At 36.1% G+C, this 19,449-nt stretch overlaps 1 long non-coding RNA gene across 1 annotated transcript; it reads right to left on the bottom strand.

The window, feature by feature from the left end:
• Positions 1 to 4,429: 4,429 nt before the first annotated feature.
• On the bottom strand, positions 4,430 to 17,376 carry LOC309801132. The gene is made up of 3 exons (XR_014293534.1): positions 17,122 to 17,376; positions 8,926 to 9,014; positions 4,430 to 5,369 (listed from the first exon to the last, which is right to left on the bottom strand). It is a non-coding gene; the product is annotated as an uncharacterized lncRNA (long non-coding RNA).
• Between the last annotated feature and the right edge of the window lie 2,073 nt (positions 17,377 to 19,449).

Genomic DNA, 19,449 nt, shown 5'->3' with positions numbered 1-19,449 from the left:
ATATGACCAAAATATCCAAGATTTTTTTTAAACATCTTTATTGGAGTATAATTGCTTTACAGTGGTGTGTTAGTTTCTGCTTTATAACAAAGTGAATCAGTTATACATATACATATGTTCCCATATCTCTTCCCTCTTGCATCTCCCTCCCTCCCACCCTCCCTATCCCACCCCTCTAGGTGGTCACAAAGCACCGAGCTGATTTCCCTGTGCTATGCAGCTGCTTCCCACTAGCTATCTATTTTACGTTTGGTAGTGTATATATGTCCATGTCACTCTCTCAGTTTGTCACAGCTTCCCCTTCCCCCTCCCCATATCCTCAAGTCCATTCTCTAGTAGGTCTGTGTCTTTATTCCCGTCTTACCCCTAGGTTCTTCATGACCTTTTTTTTTTCTTGGATTCCATATATATGTGTTAGCATACGGTATTTGTTTTTCCCTTTCTGACTTACTTCACTCTGTATGACAGACTCTAGGTCCATCCACCTCACTACAAATACATCAATTTCGTTTCTTTTTATGGCTGAGTAATATTCCATTGTATATATGTGCCACATCTTCTTTATCCATTCATCTGATGATGGACACTTATGTTGCTTCCATGTCCTGGCTATTGTAAATAGAGCTGCAGTGAACATTTTGGTACATGACTCTTTTTGAATTATGGTTTTCTCAGGGTATAGGCCCAGTACTGGGATTGCGGGGTCGTATGGTAGTTCTATTTTTAGTTTTTCAAGGAACCTCCATACAGTTCTCCATGGTGGCTGTATCAATTTACATTCCCACCAACAGTGCAATAGGGTTCCCTTTTCTCCACACCTTCTCCAGCATTTATATGGTACTGGCACAAAAACAGAAATATAGATCAATGGAACAGGATAGAAAGCCCAGAGATAACCCCACACACATATGGTCACCTTACCTTTGATAAAGGAGGCAAGAATATACAGTGGAGAAAAGACAGCCTCTTCAATAAGTGGTGCTGGGAAAACTGGACAGGTACATGTAGAAGTATGAAATTAGAACACTCCCTGACACCATACACAAAAATAAACTCAAAATGGATTAAAGTCCTAAATGTAAAGCCAGACACTATCAAACTCCTAGAGGAAAACATAGGCAGAACACTCTATGACATAAATCACAGCAAGATCCTTTTTGACCCACCTCCTAGAGAAATGGAAATAAAAACAAAAATAAACAAATGGGATCTAATGAAACTTAAAAGCTTTTGCACAGCAAAGGAAACCATAAACAAGACGAAAAGACAACCCTCAGAATGGGAGAAAATATTTGCAAATGAAGCAACTGACAAAGGATTTATCTCCCAAATTTAGAAGCAGCTCATGCAGCTCAATATCAAAGAAACAAACAACCCAATCTAAAAATGGGCAAAAGACCTAAATAGACATTTCTCCAAAGAAGATATACAGACTGCCAACAAACACATGAAAGGATGCTCAACATCACTAATCATTAGAGAAATGCAAATCAAAACTACATTGAGGTATCACCTCACACCGGTCAGAATGGCCATCATCAGAAAATCTCCAACAAGATTTATATGGGTGAACCAGTTGTGGTATATCCATACAATGTCATATCATACAGAAGTAGAAGGATAGAATTATGAGGAATGCAACAAGGATGAATCTCAGAAACACTATGCTGAGAAAAAAGCTAGACACACAAGAGTATGTACTTTATGTTTCTGTTTATATGACTTTCTAGAAAAGGAAAAATGAATCTATGGCGACAGAAAACATATCAGCAGTTGCCTGTATCAAAGATGGAGTAGAGAGTGACTGCAAAGAGGAAAGGGAAAACTGCAAAGGGGGGTAATAGGAAATTGTCTACCTTGATGGAAACAGTTACAAAATATTTACATTTGTCAAAATTCATTAAAGTGTACATTCAAGTTAGTATATTTTTTATATTATACCACAATATATTTCTTCTAATAAAAATAATTATGAAGAGTAGGTAAGTGGGCAAAGGACCTGAACGCCAGCTTTAGCTATATTAGAGCTGTAAAATCAAAAAAAGATCAAGTTGCCCCTAATTTATAAACCAAGAAAATGCATAGAAGTTGAGGAATAGAGATTTTAACTTATTTTAAGAGTGAGTTTTCTAACAATTAGAGCTTCCTAAAAATGAAATAAACTTATTTTGAGTTGCAATTTCTTTCTCAGTGAGGACATTCAAGTACAAGATGACGATCATTTTTCAGGTATGTTGTAGAAGTGCCTTAGAGATTGAAATTTGCATTAACCAATACTTAAGATGATTCAATAACATCAGAAAATATGCTATATTTATATATGCTCTTTTATGGTAGAGTTCTGTCTATAATGTTTTCTAAAATATCCTTTGAATTAATATTTCAATAGTAGTCTCCAGTGCTGCAAATGTAGGCCAGAAAGTTAGATCTGTGCACAGTCTATTTTTTAAGAAGCTTGTAATCTGGAAGAGAAGATAGACAAAAATGTTGTAGCAAAATGCAGTAAGTTTCATAATAGAGATATCCTCATGCTCTTATATGACATGGAAGCAGTGTCACATTCTTAATATGTCATCTTTTTCTGAAATACTTCAGTATTAATTTCTAACAATGATAATAATTAATTAAGGCATGAATTATTTACGGAGAGATACTAGTTATTCCTAAAATATTTGGAGATTGTTTTAACATGAAGGTATATCTTAGAATACCTCCAGTAAAGTTCCAAAACGTGTCTTTCAAAGCCTAAATGTGTTTGTACAATCCTGAAAACCTCAAGGAAAAAATATGAATGTTGCTGATTATCCACCATTTAAAGTTTTCTAGGCTTTGGCATTTTCTGTAAGTATAAATAATTGACTATGAACTATGCAGAGAGTTGTTTTACCTGAATTTCTTTGAGATCCATCAGATGTGGCCATTAAAATGAGCCAGTCTCCTCCATTACAACTACTCACTGTGCAGGCTTCTAGTCAAGCATTGGTGGAGATAGCGCAGCTCAATTTAAATTTAAAATTCAAGGTAATGTAACTAAACAAGTTAGTCCTATCCTTTCCCCCTTACTTTCCCTTAGAGAGTTTTTGAAGTTAGGGATTTGTAAAATGAAAATATTAAACCAAATTTAATAGCAAAATGTCATTGATATCATTAGTGAAACCAAGCCCAGTTTCCATTTACCCCAAAGTATAAATCGCCTATCTGAGAAGCAGTTCAAATTTAAGTCATGTCAGATTGGTGGTCTTTCTGAGTTTCAGTTTGGAACTCTTATTTGAAGTCATTGATTCATTCAAGAGCATCTCAATATCAATAGCAGGTTTTCTACTTCAGCAAAAGCCTTGATGTACATCAGTGCCATTGGGTCCAGAGGATAGCCTCTTTGTACGTTTTTTTCTCCCAGTCTCACTGCAGTGTTAAAGTCACTGATATCACAGAGCACATTTCTAATCCTAACTATATGCCCTAATTTTGGCAGAAATCCACTCCTCCACTTTTATTCAATGTATTAACAGCCAGAAATTTAATTGTATTTGTTGAGACTGTAATATCAACGTGAAGCATTCCTTTTTTTTTTTTTTTTTTTTGCAGTACGCGGGCCTCTCACTGTTGTGGCCTCTCCCGCCGCGGAGCGCAGGCTCCGGACACGCAGGCTCAGCGGCCATGGCTCACGGGCCCAGCCGCTCCGCGGCATGTGGGATCCTCCCGGACCGGGGCACGAACCCGTGTCCCCTGCATCGGCAGGCGGACTCTCAACCACTGCGCCACCAGGGAAGCCCGAAGCATTCCTTTTTTGAAGCTCAAATTCTTAATCCTTGCTTTCCCCTTTGCAAGAAATACTCCTTTACTCCCTTGTCCCCTTAGGCTACCTACGTCATACATCAGTTAAGAAGACATTTCACAAGGGATGCCTTTCCTCATCCTTCCAGGTGAGAAAGGCTCCCTGTTCCATGGCTCATAGTACCCTGTCTATATTTACTACAATTAGTAATTATTCTTTAGACTGCAGGCTCTAAGAAATATGGACAATGCTTACTTTTCCACACCTTGTATTACCAGCACCTAATGCAGTGCCTGGGACATAGTAGAAGTTCTATAAATATGTAATGATTGATGAATGAATGAATGAACGAATGTGTTAGTAACAAGATAAATGCATAAATCGTATTTGTAAAGCACAATACAAAGTAATTTCATTAATTACTTAATTTTTTTGCACATTTTAATTAATTAATTTCATTAATTTCATTAATATTCACCCACTTATTACCCTTTATACCCTTCTCTTCATTTATATATCTTAGAATTACTTTTAATTTTATCAGCAGGGATACAGGATTTAATGATGAAATCTTGATGAAATGTATTAGAAATATTTGTGAGTGAGTAAGCACTATGCCATGGTGAGAGAGAGAAAAAAAATAAAAGCTATTGCTATATTCTTGACTCAAGTCATACTCAATATTATTTGTTACATATTATATTACACACACAAATGCATTCTCACTGGCATGGTATCACCTACATTATTATAATTTCCATTTCCTTCCCAATCCCTTTAAAGCCCACATCTGACCCTTAGACTTATTAAATTGCATTGTTTTAAACCACTTCTCCAATTTGTCAAGGTCATATTATGGTCATGTTGAATTTTGATCTTGACAAAGTATTAATCAGTCTTATCAACTAAAGAGAACTGTAAATTACTAAATCCACATGCTTTTCTATCATCCTAGACTTGATGAAAATACTAAGTAGCCTCTGGCCCAGGATTGACCTCTACATATAAAACTTCTGTCCACTTTGGTTGAGGAGGAACTATAAATGAGTTTAATTGTTCTACCTACTTTGTTTCCAATAAATAGGTCTCTGGTGCTGATCTATTTTTATAAATTTGTGAATGAATTCAATTAGTAACATTTTTTTATAATATTAATATTTAATGTCTGATTTCAAGTCGTGGATGAAAAAATGCTAACATCAATGAAAACTACTACTTGCCCAAATAGATTAATAATAGTAAGAACAGTTAAAGTAGATTTTAAATCTACTGTCATGTTTATTTACTTTCCTGAATTGTTCCCACTGTGCCACTTCCTTACTTTCTGACTAAGACAAGTTCATGCACGACGTCCTCCTCTAGATGCTGTGCCATTAAGAAATCTCACTGATTATAATAGGTGATCATCTATGATGGATAATAAGATAAATATGCTTGTGCATTTTCAATCACAAATCCATGTCTTGCACAATGAAATGATTTTACTTGTTGCTTGATCACGGGGACTTCTTCCTCTGAATAAATAAGACTTGACTTTGCCTCTTTATGCAGTCATCTGTTCACAGTTCTGCCTCTCTCCAGTAGACTGTGTCTCCTTAAAGAAAAATGAATATTCATTCATCTTTGATCCCCATTGCTTAGCATGCATAGTAATTGTTCAACAAATATTTGTTTAATAAGTTAAACACCAATATGCCGTGAAGTAGGAAAATCTGGAGATGTGAGTGGTCAAGATGGGGGGTGTGATTAAAGGACCCCTCTGAATTCTAAGAACAACATACTTAGGAGGGAATGCATGAGTAATCAACGGGGCTGACTACTTGACAACTAGTATGTATTCAACTTTCAAATTCTATATTATAAGCATCCCTGAGTGTAATTTGAAATGGATAGACAGGAATTTTTATTTTATTTTTTCTAATGAGGAAGCAGTGTAGGTCTCTATTCTCATGGCCTCTGTTGCTTCCTATGAATATTTCTCCAATATCTTGACATAATCATTTTCAGGAAGCCAAGAGAGTCCAAAAGAAAATGACAAACAACAGAAATTGCTTTCATTTTCTAGTGTTTGGAAAAACATAAAAATAGGTTTAAGTTTTTCAAACATACTTAGATTTCATGAGATTTTACTTGGTTTATAATCAATATGATAAGATGCATCTATATGTATATAGAATCATCATTCATTTTAAACTGCAAATAATGTGTATCCCCATGGCTGATTTGCAAACTGTCAATAATAAGAACCAAGCTTATGTCCTCCTAAGTCTTTTGTAGCCCCATTTTAACACATTTTCTGAAAGTTATTTCACTTCAACCACTCTAGATACTTTCTAAAAAAGCAATAGATGACTTTTTAAAATTTTCATTTCAAAATGAAAATATTAAAATATGCTACAAATTGGTGCAATAATGGAAGCTACAACTTACCATGTAAGTTTGTTTGTAATTGAGCAAAATATGTTCCAATAATTTTTGCATTGTATTTGCCTTTCTCTCTGTAATTTCTAACCCTTTTTCTTTCACTATGGAATGTGAATTTTGATTTCTCATCTTCAAATTTGCCTTTAAATACATTTCTACCCCTATTTTTCTTCCATCTGGAAGCTAAGTTTTCAAGAGAAAATTTGTTTTCACAAATATTGAATGTCTTCATATTAGGAATAATTCTAATGCAACTACTTTGTATTTGGAAATGTGTCACTGTGTTTAGGAAGGCTAAACACATACTTTTGGGTAAGTTCAAAAAAGATTACTCCAATGATTCAACCAAATATATTTCAAGCATATTGATAAGAAATTTCAAACTAATTGTGTGTGATAGCCATCGATTAAAGACGTAAAATGAATGCCTGCTATTTTAAAACATAATTAAGCCAAGGAAAAGCTATGCATAACTAGCATGTTCCGTAAAGATAATTGGCTCACTAACTAAATTCTAACAGCCCATTCACATTTCTAGATTTTAATTGAAGAATGGATGGAAATAGTAAGGTGAGCTCATTGCCCAATACACATAAGCATGTGACAATTTTAATTTCTGCAGAGATGCCCATATCGTATGAAATCTTATTAATATTGTGATGGAATACAGTGAATCATGCTGTGAAAGAAGCACATATTTGACTGTTGTACATGTGTTCACACACACACACACACACACAAACACACAGATACACACACATTTCTTTTCTCTCCTCTCTATTCTCATTTCAGTCCCATTTTTCCTTTTCTTAGGTAACTGGTATCATGAATTTAATATAAATACTTTGAATCCATGCTTGAAGTTTTTACTATATGCAAATGAATCCATGAAAAATACATGATTGCTTTGAGTTTTAAAAATTTGTATACATGTCATCATGCCAAATATGTAATCTTGAAAATCATTTATCATGTAAATAATTAATTATTTCGAGTGAAGTATTGCATTGCATCTTAAAAATAGTTTATATATGTCTTTTGTAAGCAGCAAAACCTGGAATTTTTAAATTTATTTTTATTGTCTCTGTGATCAAATGTATTGTGATTATTGATCTATTTCTCCTTTATTTTTCTATGTTTTATCCCTCCCAGTACTAACTTCATTTAAACACATTTTTCATTCTCTTTTTATGGTCTACCTTTTTATGAATCATATATGAAGTATTCATTTTTAGTGTTTTCTGAAAAATTTGACATATATTTCTAACTTTAAAAAGTCTAAAACTAATTATCTCATCTTCCTCCTAAGTGGTTCATGGACCCCTCAAATTTTAAATCTGATCTCCAGTATTTCAGTATATTATCTAGTGTTTTAATTTTACTTTGTATATACCCCCATTGGCTATTATTTTTTACACTCAACCGTTATTCAGATTCATTCCAACATTACAAATTTCTTTGCTGGTCACTGTTCAGTGCACCTTCCTACTTCTTTTTATGCTTATTTTCTTTCTTACTGAAGAACATTCTTTGTACAATGGTCTCCAATCTTGCCTAAAACACATGAGAATTATGTGAGAACTTTTTAAAGCTCCCATTATTGAAACACCACCTAGATCACTTTGGTTATAAAAAAAAAATCTCAAAGTATTGGCTTTAGGCATCAGAATATTTTTTAATGCCTTCAGACAATTCCAATAGCTGCTGCTACTGCTTTAGTCATTTTTTGTTGTTGTTGTTACAGTTTGTGGGTGGTAATTCCTCTTTGTCTATGAATGAAAATTTCTTTACTTCTTGTTCTTGAGTAGTTTTTTAAAATGAGGTGTAGAATTTTAATTTGGACAGCTATATGTCCTCAGTACTTTGAAGATATTATTCTATTGTTTTCCAGCATCTACCTGTTTTCTGATAAGACAACGAATATTTAAAGCCAGCCCTCAAAAACAAGGCTTATTATTTCCAGGGCCCCCTTGAATTTCTTGGTTTCAACTCCTCCTCACTATTCTAATGTTGAATTTGTTTTTTCCCCTTAAATCCTGAGACTGGGGATCCCCCCCCTTTTTTTGTAAGCTTGTTCATTTGCTTTTTATATGTTGCTACATGTAAAAGCAACATATAAAAGAAAACACAAGTATAACAAACTGTGTGTTCAGATTGGAAGAAAGGATTCTCAGTATCTGTTCAGCCTATCGTATTGACTGAAAGCATTTACCTTGTTTCTTTTACAACTAACTTGAATATTATGAGTGTTACATCTATACAGTACTCTTCACCCTTCTTGGAATGTCTATGCTCAATAAGGACATTAGTTGATTTGTCACTAATATTGCTTTCCCTACATGTGACCTCATTCAGAGTTCTATCCTGTCCCATATACATAGCATAATCTTATATTTTGTATCTAACTGGCATCAGTTTTCCGGTTTTTTTTTGATTTACTTTTAGCAGGACTGTACTGAAACACTCTTACACCTTAATAGATCTAATTGTCTGGACTTAAAATAATAGATTTCTCTATCACAGGGGAATTTGTCTTTACAGATACTGATTTCTGTTCTCTGCACATGTTTTCATGTTATATGCCCAGTGTAATATGAAGCGAGTTAATTTATTGTGTTACATATAGTAAAGAATCCAGCAGAATAATGTTATTTAGGGTTTTTTTCATTATTTCTATGAATAACAACAACATCAACAATAATAGTAATAGAAAAGATAATTTCTACCTATAGCAAGTCTCAGTTTTTTCTTAAATGCAGTCGAAGGCCCTTCACACTCTATTTGTCAGCTTGGCTTCAGGTTTTCATTTTGTTGGCTAGAAGACAGATAAAGGGGATTATGGACAGAACTGAGCCTGGTTTCTGCTAATCTCCAACTTGAATTCTTTCAAGGATTGCAAAATATGATTCAAGTATTTCACAGGCCTTTATAACCTTTGTCATCTGTCTGGTATATGTGCCATCATGGGTGGATTTGGAACTGACATTTTATATCTCTGATCACAACTGTATAAATATTTGTTTAGACTGACTATCAACATAGAACACAGACATTCTCTTCTGATGTATGGATGATACAATAGTCCTTAACTGGGCCCCTAAGGATGGGGCAGGCACAAACTAACAGAGGGCAATGAGGCAAATTTACAATGAACTCAGATTTTATATTTTCCTTTAGGTAAAAGAGTGGTTGCTTCTATACCAAAAAACTATTTCTTATAATTTGGGTTACATTAAAAATATCTCATATATACAGCCATTTATCTGAATCTATAATAGTGACTTGGTTTTCTCAAATACTTTATATATGGAGTCCTTTAGACTGGAATTAAATTAATCATGGTTGTATTTTTTTTCTATTGACTTCCCAGCTATTTACCCCTAGGAAAACTCTCTTAAATAATCAAGAGAAGCCTCCCCACGGATACACCAGAAATACAGCTACACGTGGAACAACTCCTACAGAACACCTACTGAACGCTGGCAGAAGACCCCAGACCTCCCAAAAGGCAAGAAACTCCCCACATACCTGGGTAGGGCAAAGCGGAGAGATTCCCGCACAGAGGATCGGTGCCGAGCGGCACTCACCAGCCCGAGAGGCTTGTCTGCTCGCCCGCCGGGGCACGCAGTGCTGGAAGCTGAGGCTCGGGCTTCGGTCAGAGCGCAGGGAGAGGACTGGGGCTGGTGGCGAGAACTCAGCCTGAAGGGGGCTAATGTGCCACAGCTAGCCGGGAGGGAGTCCGGGAAAACTCTAGAGCTGCCGAAGAGGCAAGAGACTTTTTCTTCCCTCTTGGTTTCCTGGTGCGCGAGGAGAGGGGATTAAGAGCGCTGCTTAAAGGGGCTCCACGGACGGGCGCGAGTCGCGACTGAAAGCGCGGAGCCCAGTGACAGGCGTGGGACGCTGGGGCTGCTGCTGCCGCCGCCAAGAAGCCTGTGTGCGAGCGCAGGTCACTGCCCACACCGCCCTTCCGGGAGCCTGTGCAGCCCGCCACTGCCGGAGTCCCGGGATCCAGGGGCGGCTTCCCTGGGAGAACGCACGGTGCGCCTCGGGCTGGTGCAACGTCACGCCGACCTCTGCCGCTGCAGGCTCGCCCCGCACTCCGTGCCCCTCCCTCCCTCCTGGCCTGAGTGAGCCAGAGTCCCCGAAGAGGCTGCTCCTTTAACCCTGTCCTATCTGAGCGAAGAACAGACGCCCTCCGGCGACCTACACGCAGAGGCGGGGCCAAATCCAAAGCTGAGACCTAGGAGCTGTGAGAACAAAGAAGAGAAAGGGAAACCTCTCCCAGCAGCCTCAGAAGCAGCGGATTAAAGCTCCACAATCAACTTGATGTACCCTGCATCTGTGGAATACATGAATAGACAACACATCATCCCAAATTGAGGAGCCAGGAGTCAGTGCTGTGCCTCTGAGGTGGGAGAGCCAACTTCAGGACACTGGTCCACAAGAGACCTCCCAGCTCCACATAATATCAAACGGCGAAAATCTTCCAGAGATCTCCATCTCAACACCAGCACCCAGCTTCACTCAACGACCAGCAGGCTACAGTGCTGGACACCCTAAGCCAAACAACTAGCAAGACAGGATCACAACGCCACCCATTAGCAGAGAGGTGGCCTAAAATCATAAAAAGTCCACAGACACCCCAAAACACACCACCAGACGTGGACCTGCCCACCAGAAAGACAAGATCCAGCCTCATCCACCAGAACACAGGCACTAGTCCCCTCCACCAGGAAGCCTACACAACCCACTAAACCAACCTTAGCCACTGGGGACAGACACCAAAAACAACAGGAACTACGAACCTGCAGCCTGCAAAAAGGAGACCCCAAACACAGTAACATAAGCAAAATGAGAAGACAGAAAAACACACAGCAGGAGAAGGAGCAAGATAAAAACCCACCAGACCTAACAAATGAAGAGGTAATAGGCACTCTACCTGAAAAAGAATTCAGAATAATGATGGTAAAGATGATCCAAGATTCTATTTCCCAGATACAAAATCTCGGAAATAGAATAGACAAAATGCAAGAAACAGTTAACAAGGACCTAGAAGAACTAAAGATGAATCAAGCATCGATTAAAAACACAATACATGAAATAAAAAATACTCTAGATGGGATCAATAGCAGAATAACTGAGGCAGAAGAACGGATAAGTGAGGTGGAAGATAAAATAGTGGAAATAACTGCTGCAGAGCAAAATAAAGAAAAAAGAATGAAAAGAACAGAGGACAGTCTCAGAGACCTCTGGGACAACATTAAACGCACCAACATTCGAATTATAGGGGTTCCAGAAGAAGAAGAGAAAAAGAAAGGGACTGAGAAAATATTTGAAGAGATTATAGTTGAAAACTTCCCTAATATGGGAAAGGAAATAGTTAATCAAGTCCAGGAGGCACAGAGAGTCCCATACAGAATAAATCCAAGGAGAAATACGCCAAGACACATATTAATCAAACTGTCAAAAATTAAACACAAAGAAATCATATTAAAAGCAGCAAGGCAAAAACAACAAATAACACACAAGGGAATCCCCATCAGGATAACAGCTGATCTCTCAGCAGAAACTCTACAAGCCAGAAGGGAGTGGCAGGACATACTTAAAGTGATGAAGGAGAAAAACCTGCAACCAAGATTACTCTACCCAGCAAGGATCTCATTCAGATTTGATGGAGAAATTAAAACGTTTACAGACAAGCAAAAGCTGAGAGAGTTCAGCACCACCAAACCAGCTTTACAACAAATGCTAAAGGAACTTCTCTAGGCAAGAAACACAACAGAAGGAAAAGACCTACAATAATGAACCCAAAACAATTAAGAAAATGGGAATAGGAACATACATATCGATAATTACCTTAAATGTAAATGGACTAAATGCTCCCACCAAAAGACACAGAGTGGCTGAATGGATACAAAAACAAGACCCATCTATATGCTGTCTACAAGAGACCCACTTCAGACCTAGAGACACATACAGACTGAAAGTAAGGGGATGGAAAAAGATATTCCATGCAAATGGAAACCAAAAGAAAGCTGGAGTAGCAATTCTCATATCAGACAAAATAGACTTTAAAATAAGGACTACTAGAAGAGACAAAGAAGGACACTACATAATGATCAAGGGATCGATCCAAGAAGAAGATATAACAATTGTAAATATTTATGCACCCAACATAGGAGCCCCTCAATACATAAGGCAAATACTAACAGCCATAAAAGGAGAAATCGACAGTAACACACTCATAGTAGGGGACTTTAACACCCCACTTTCACCAATGGACAGATCATCCAAAATGAAAATAAATAAGGAAACACAAGCTTTAAATGATACATTAAACAAGATGGACTTAATTGATATTTATAGGACATTCCATCCAAAAACAACAGAATACACATTTTTCTCAAGTGCTCATGGAACATTCTCCAGGATAGATCATATCTTGGGTCACAAATCAAGCCTTGGTAAATTTAAGAAAATTGAAATTGTATCAAGTATCTTTTCTGACCACAATGCTATGAGACTAGATATCAATTACAGGAAAAGAGCTGTAAAAAATACAAACACATGGAGGCTAAACAATACACTACTTAATAACGAAGTGATCACTGAAGAAATCAAAGAGGAAATTAAAAAATACCTAGAAATAAATGACAATGGAGACACGACGACCCAAAACCTATGGGATGCAGCAAAAGCAGTTCTAAGAGGGAAGTTTATAGCAATACAATCCCATCTTAAGAAACAGGAAACATCTCGATTAAACAACCTAACCTTGCACCTAAAGCAATTAGAGAAAGAAGAACAAAAACATCCCAAAGTTAGCAGAAGGAAAGAAATCATAAAAATCAGATCAGAAATAAATGAAAAAGAAATGAAGGAAACGATAGCAAAGATCAATAAAACTAAAAGCTGGTTCTTTGAGAAGATAAACAAAATTGATAAACCATTAGCCAGACTCATCAAGAAAAAAAGGGAGAAGACTCAAATCAATAGAATTAGAAATGAAAAAGGAGAAGTAACAACTGACACTACAGAAATAAAAAAGATCATGAGAGATTACTATAAGCAACTCTATGCCAATAAAATGGACAACCTGGAAGAAATGGACAAATTCTTAGAAAAGCACAACCTGCCGAGACTGAATCAGGAAGAAATAGAAAATATGAACAGACCAATCACAAGCACTGAAATTGAAACTGTGATAAAAAATCTTCCAACAAACAAAAGCCCAGGACCAGATGGCTTCACAGGCGAATTCTATCAAGCATTTAGAGAAGAGCTAACACCTGTCCTTCTGAAACTCTTCCAAAATATAGCAGAGGGAGGAACACTCCCAAACTCATTCTACGAGGCCACCATCACCTTGATACCAAAACCAGGCAAGGATGTCACAAAGAAAGAAAACTACAGGCCAATATCACTGATGAACATAGATGCAAAAATCCTCAACAAAATACTAGCAAACAGAATCCAACAGCACATTAAAAGGATCATACACCATGATCAAGTGGGGTTTATTCCAGGAATGCAAGGATTCTTCAATATACGCAAATCAATCAACGTGATACACCATATTAACAAATTGAAGGAGAAAAACCATATGATCATCTCAATAGATGCAGAGAAAGCTTTCGACAAAATTCAACACCCATTTATGATAAAAACCCTGCAGAAAGTAGGCATAGAGGGAACTTTCCTCAACATAATAAAGGCCATATATGACAAACCCACAGCCAGCATCGTCCTCAATGGTGAAAAACTGAAACCATTTCCACTAAGATCAGGAACTAGACAAGGTTGCCCACTTTCACCACTCTTATTCAACCTAGTTTTGGAAGTTTTAGCCACAGCAACCAGAGAAGAAAAGGAAATAAAAGGAATCCAAATTGGAAAAGAAGAAGTAAAGCTGTCACTGTTTGCAGATGACATGATACTATACATAGAGAATCCTAAAGATGCTACCAGAAAACTACTAGAGTTAATCAATGAATTTGGTAAAGTTGCAGGATACAAAATTAATGCACAGAAATCTCTGGCATTCCTATATACTGATGATGAAAAATCTGAAAGAGAAATCAAGGAAACACTCCCATTTACCATTGCAACAAAAAGAATAAAATATCTAGGAATAAACCTACCTAAGGAGACAAAAGACCTGTATGCAGAAAATTATAAGACACTGATGAAAGAAATTAAAGATGATACAAATAGATGGAGAGATGTACCATGTTCTTGGATTGGAAGAATCAACATTGTGAAAATGACTCTACTACCCAAAGCAATCTACAGGTTCAATGCAATCCCTATCAAACTACCACTGGCATTTTTCACAGAACTAGAACAAAAAATTTCACAATTTGTATGGAAACACAAAAGACCCCGAATAGCCAAAGCAATCTTGAGAACGAAAAATGGAGCTGGAGGAATCAGGCTCCCTGACTTCAGACTATACTACAAAGCTACAGTAATCAAGACAGTATGGTACTGGCACAAAAACAGAAAGATAGATCAATGGAACAGGATAGAAAGCCCAGAGTTAAACCCACGGACATATGGTCACCTTATCTTTGATAAAGGAGGCAGGAATGTACAGTGGAGAAAGGACAGTCTCTTCAATAAGTGGTGCTGGGAAAACTGGATAGGGACATGTAAAAGTATGAGATTAGATCATTCCCTAACACCATACACAAAAATAAGCTCAAAATGGATTAAAGACCTAAATGTAAGGCCAGACACTATCAAACTCTTAGAGGAAAACATAGGCAGAACACTCTATGACATAAATCACAGCAAGATCCTTTTTGAGCCACCTCCTAGAGAAATGGAAATAAAGACAAAAATAAACACATGGGACCTAATGAAACTTAAAAGCTTTTGCACAGCAAAGGAAACCATAAAGAAGACCAAAAGACAACCCTCAGAATGGGAGAAAATATTTGCAAATGAAGCAACTGACAAAGGATTAATCTCCAAAATTTATAAGCAGCTCATGCAGCTCAATAACAAAAAAACAAACAACCCAATCCAAAAATGGGCAGAAGACCTAAATAGACATTTCTCCACAGAAGATATACAGACTGCCAACAAACACATGAAAGGATGCTCAACATCTTTACTCATTAGAGAAATGCAAATCAAAACTACAATGAGATATCATCTCACACCAGTCAGAATGGCCATCATCAAAAAATCTAGAAACAATAAATGCTGGAGAGGGTGTGGAAAAAAGGGAACACTCTTGCACTGCTGGTGGGAATGTGAATTGGTACAGCCGCTATGGAGAACGGTATGGAGGTTCCTTAAAAAACTACAAATAGAACTACCATATGACCCAGCAATCCCACTACTGGGCATATACCCTGAGAAAACCATAATTCAAAAAGAGACATGTACCAAAATGTTCATAGCAGCCCTATTTACAATAGCCCGGAGATGGAAACAACCTAAGTGTCCATCATCGGATGAATGGATAAAGAAGATGTGGCACATATATACAATGGAATATTACTCAGCCATAAAAAGAAATGAAATTGAGCTATTTGTAATGAGGTGGATAGACCTAGAGTCTGTCATACAGAGTGAAGTAAGTCAGAAAGAGAAAGACAAATACTGTATGCTAACACATATATATGGAATTTAAGAAAAAAAAATGTCATGAAGAACATAGGGGTAAGACAGGAATAAAGACACAGACCTACTAGAGAATGGACTTGAGGATATGGGGAGGGGGAAGGGTAAGCTGTGACAAAGTGAAAGAGCGGCATGGACATATATACACTACCAAACGTGAGGTAAATAGCTAGTGGGAAGCAGCCGCATAGCACAGGGAGATCAGCTTGGTACTTTGTGACCACCTGGAGGGGTGGGATAGGGAGGGTGGGAGGGAGACGCAAAAGGGAGGGGATATGGAAACATATGTATATGTATAACTGATTAAATTTGTTATAAAGCAAAAAAATAAAATAAAATAAAATTTAAAAAAAAAAATAATCAAGAGAAATATTTTAGGCAACATTATGTAAATCATCACCCTTATTAGATGAATTAATATTCTTGAAGTTACAGCTCATTTCATGGAAATCAGATTAACCTGGTGTTATGGGCATTGTCATTTATCAGTAAGTTATTTGTTAATATGCTCAGTATGTGACATAAAATATGTAACTTTAATAAGAGAATGGATCACCTCAAATAATTTAGCAAATCTTGAAAATGATAAGGATTAAAATTGTGGATGTATACAGGACACAGAAGCTTGGAGAACTTTAAAACCATCTATTTCTATCCTGTTTCCCTCAGACAAGGAAATGAAGGCTGACACTTTAGCATGGTTTGGAAATCCTTCTAAAAATTATCTGACTTTCTCTTAGAATTAACAAGTAATTTAAAGTTTTAAGAACTGCAGAACTGATCACATGAATTACCATAATTTAGTCAAGAATTTTTTTGAATATCCACCTTTTGACAAACATTGTACATATATGTACCAGGCTGTAGAGATGAATAAAATCATCCTTAGTCTCAAATAACTGAAAGAATAATCCCCCAATATTAGTGAATACTGAGGAATTAAGGATGATGCTATGAGAAAATTTTTATAATGTGAAATTTATTAAGTTAAATAAAATATTTTGCTTTTGAGATTAGAATGCCTTGTTTTTGTTCTAATGATACTGATGATAGATAGTGGTTGTATTTTGCAGAATTTTTATGGGAGCAAAATAAAAACTTGGTAATGTGATATAAATTTGGTCCCCCAAGGCGATTTTTATTGTGATTTCTATTGGTGTTGTTAATGAGAGAAATTTCTGTGAGCTATTAGAAAAGAAAATGTGGATATCAATATCTAATCAAAAAGAAGGACAAAATAATGGATAATTAGAGAATATATATAATCAGTAAATTAAAAATATACTCACATGCTAAGGAAGCACAGTGGTGGAAGTTTTGCTCATCATAAAGCTTTAACAGTGAGTAGAAGTTATCTTGGTGTCTTGGGTGTGGGAAGATATGCTAACAACCAGTGATAGATCCGTTGTAAAATTTGGAACTGTTTCTTTGGTATTCAATTTCACTTAAGACCTGTGCTTCTGGACAGGATGGAGTAATAGGAACTGGATTTACTCTCCTGGCTTAAACTGCTAAAAGTAAAAAAATATATATATTAAACAATAATTTTAGACAATGAACAACAAACAGCACAAGACAACGGTTGTATAAAGCTGTTAATTATAATGATAACCATAAAAACCAGTGGCATAATGTTTTGTGTAATACAGTTAAATGTTGGTGTTTGAACAAGTCCCTGGTCACCTGTAAAAAATAAAGGTGGATTCTCTTTTCATATTTATTAACAAAATGAATTTCATAGGGATACAGTATTTAAATATGTTAAAATACTACAGTTACTAGAAGAAAACATTTTTGTTTTATTTAATAAAAGTTAATTTAAAAAATTTTTAAATATTTTTATGTGTTGCTTTTATTGCTTTAAGATTATACAAATATGTTTTGATATAATTTAATACATGCAGCATCAACTAGAGTATTCAATACACAGAGTATTCAATGGGTATAGCCTTAGTAGTGGGACCAAATTAGCCCTAGACTAAATTGTTTCAGTTGCAGCCTAATAAGGCTTACAAGGAAGCCTCAAAATGATCAAACTATTTCTTAACTACCTCTTTGAGCAAAGTTACAAATATTTAAAAAAATACAAAAACGCCCTGCAACCAGTAAAGTAAAATTCACAATATCTGACATGCAATCTAGAATTACCAGGGATGCAAAGACAAAGGAAAATATAACCCATAACAAGGAGAAAAATTAATTAATGAACACACACTGAAAAATGGTACAATCAGTAAACAAAGACATTCAAACAGTTATTATAACTAATTTTCATAGGTTCAAAAAGGTTAAAGGAAAGCATCAGCATCTTAAATAGACATATAGAGGATATAAAAATAACCCAAATTGAGTTCCTAGAGATGAAAAATATAGTTTCTGAGATGAAAAATAAACTGGATGGGATTAAAAGAGATGAGGCACTGCAGAAGCAAAGACTGACCTCCCTGCAAAAGCAACATTTTGTTCTTCTAATCTGTCCCACTGAGTAGTCCAAATATAAAGTCTGAAATGAAAAATGCCAGCTTGGTCACCTTTTTTCATTTCGAATTTGCTTTACCCTTGCTTTACCCTTTCAAAAATAATTAAAGTATAAAATTATGAAAATTGTATTCAATGGTATTAATATTAAGCATCTATCCATCTTATGGATTGCCCTGCATAATGCAAATATCTAAAATCTAAATATTATGTGTATATATACATATATGTATATATATCTCACTAGCAGAATGAAAAGAAGATATGAAAGTACAACACAAGTTGTGGAGGAATATAGTAAAGGAAAGTAAAATAGTATTTTTGTTTTTAGATATAGTTGCTCTACGCAGTGGAAAAATGATATATGGATTAGCATATTTTATTTTCTGAGAAGCATGAATCAATTTAAAAGGCGAATGGGCAGATGAATTTAAAGAATGATTAATTTGAATACATTATCAGTCTTCAATTTTTCTGTTACTGACAACATCCCCTTTAAGATTTTCAAAATGCTGAAAGGTGGGATTCCAAGATTTTTAGTTGCTATAGAAGCAATTATTAGCAAATCCTTTCTTCTAATCTCATTACAGAAAATACTGCTCTTTGTGCCCAGAGAACTCCCATTAGAACAGATAGCTAGTGGAAAGCAGCCACATAGCACAGGGAGATCAGCTGGGTGCTTTGTGACCACCTAGAGGGGTGGGATAGGGAGGGTGGGAGGGAGGGAGACACAAGAGGGAAGTGATATGGGAACATGTGTATATGTATAACTGATTCACTTTGGTATAAAGCAGAAACTAACACACCATTGTAAAGCAATTAGATTCCAATAAAGATGTTAAGAAAAAAAAAAAGGAACTGCATTTCGGAGCAGCTGAGAACATAGGGTGTAGCAGTCTGGAGCTATCCCACATTTCCTGTGTCTTATTAAATATTGTGTATATATGCTATGTATTTATATCTCCATCTAAATATACATCTATATCTCCTAAAATACTGTCTCACATATAATGAAGGCACAGTTTCCAGATAGTTGTTCTGGTAGTCATTAGACAAAATATAGTCTCAGTTATTTAAAAAATGTGAAATGAGAGAAATGTACGAAAAACTTGATCCATCTTCTGACTGAATTTGTGTTA

Source organism: Mesoplodon mirus (assembly GCF_964341445.2).
Source record: "Mesoplodon mirus genome assembly, chromosome: 3".
NCBI lineage: Eukaryota > Metazoa > Chordata > Mammalia > Artiodactyla > Ziphiidae > Mesoplodon > Mesoplodon mirus.
This window is presented reverse-complemented; position numbering and strand designations above follow the sequence as displayed.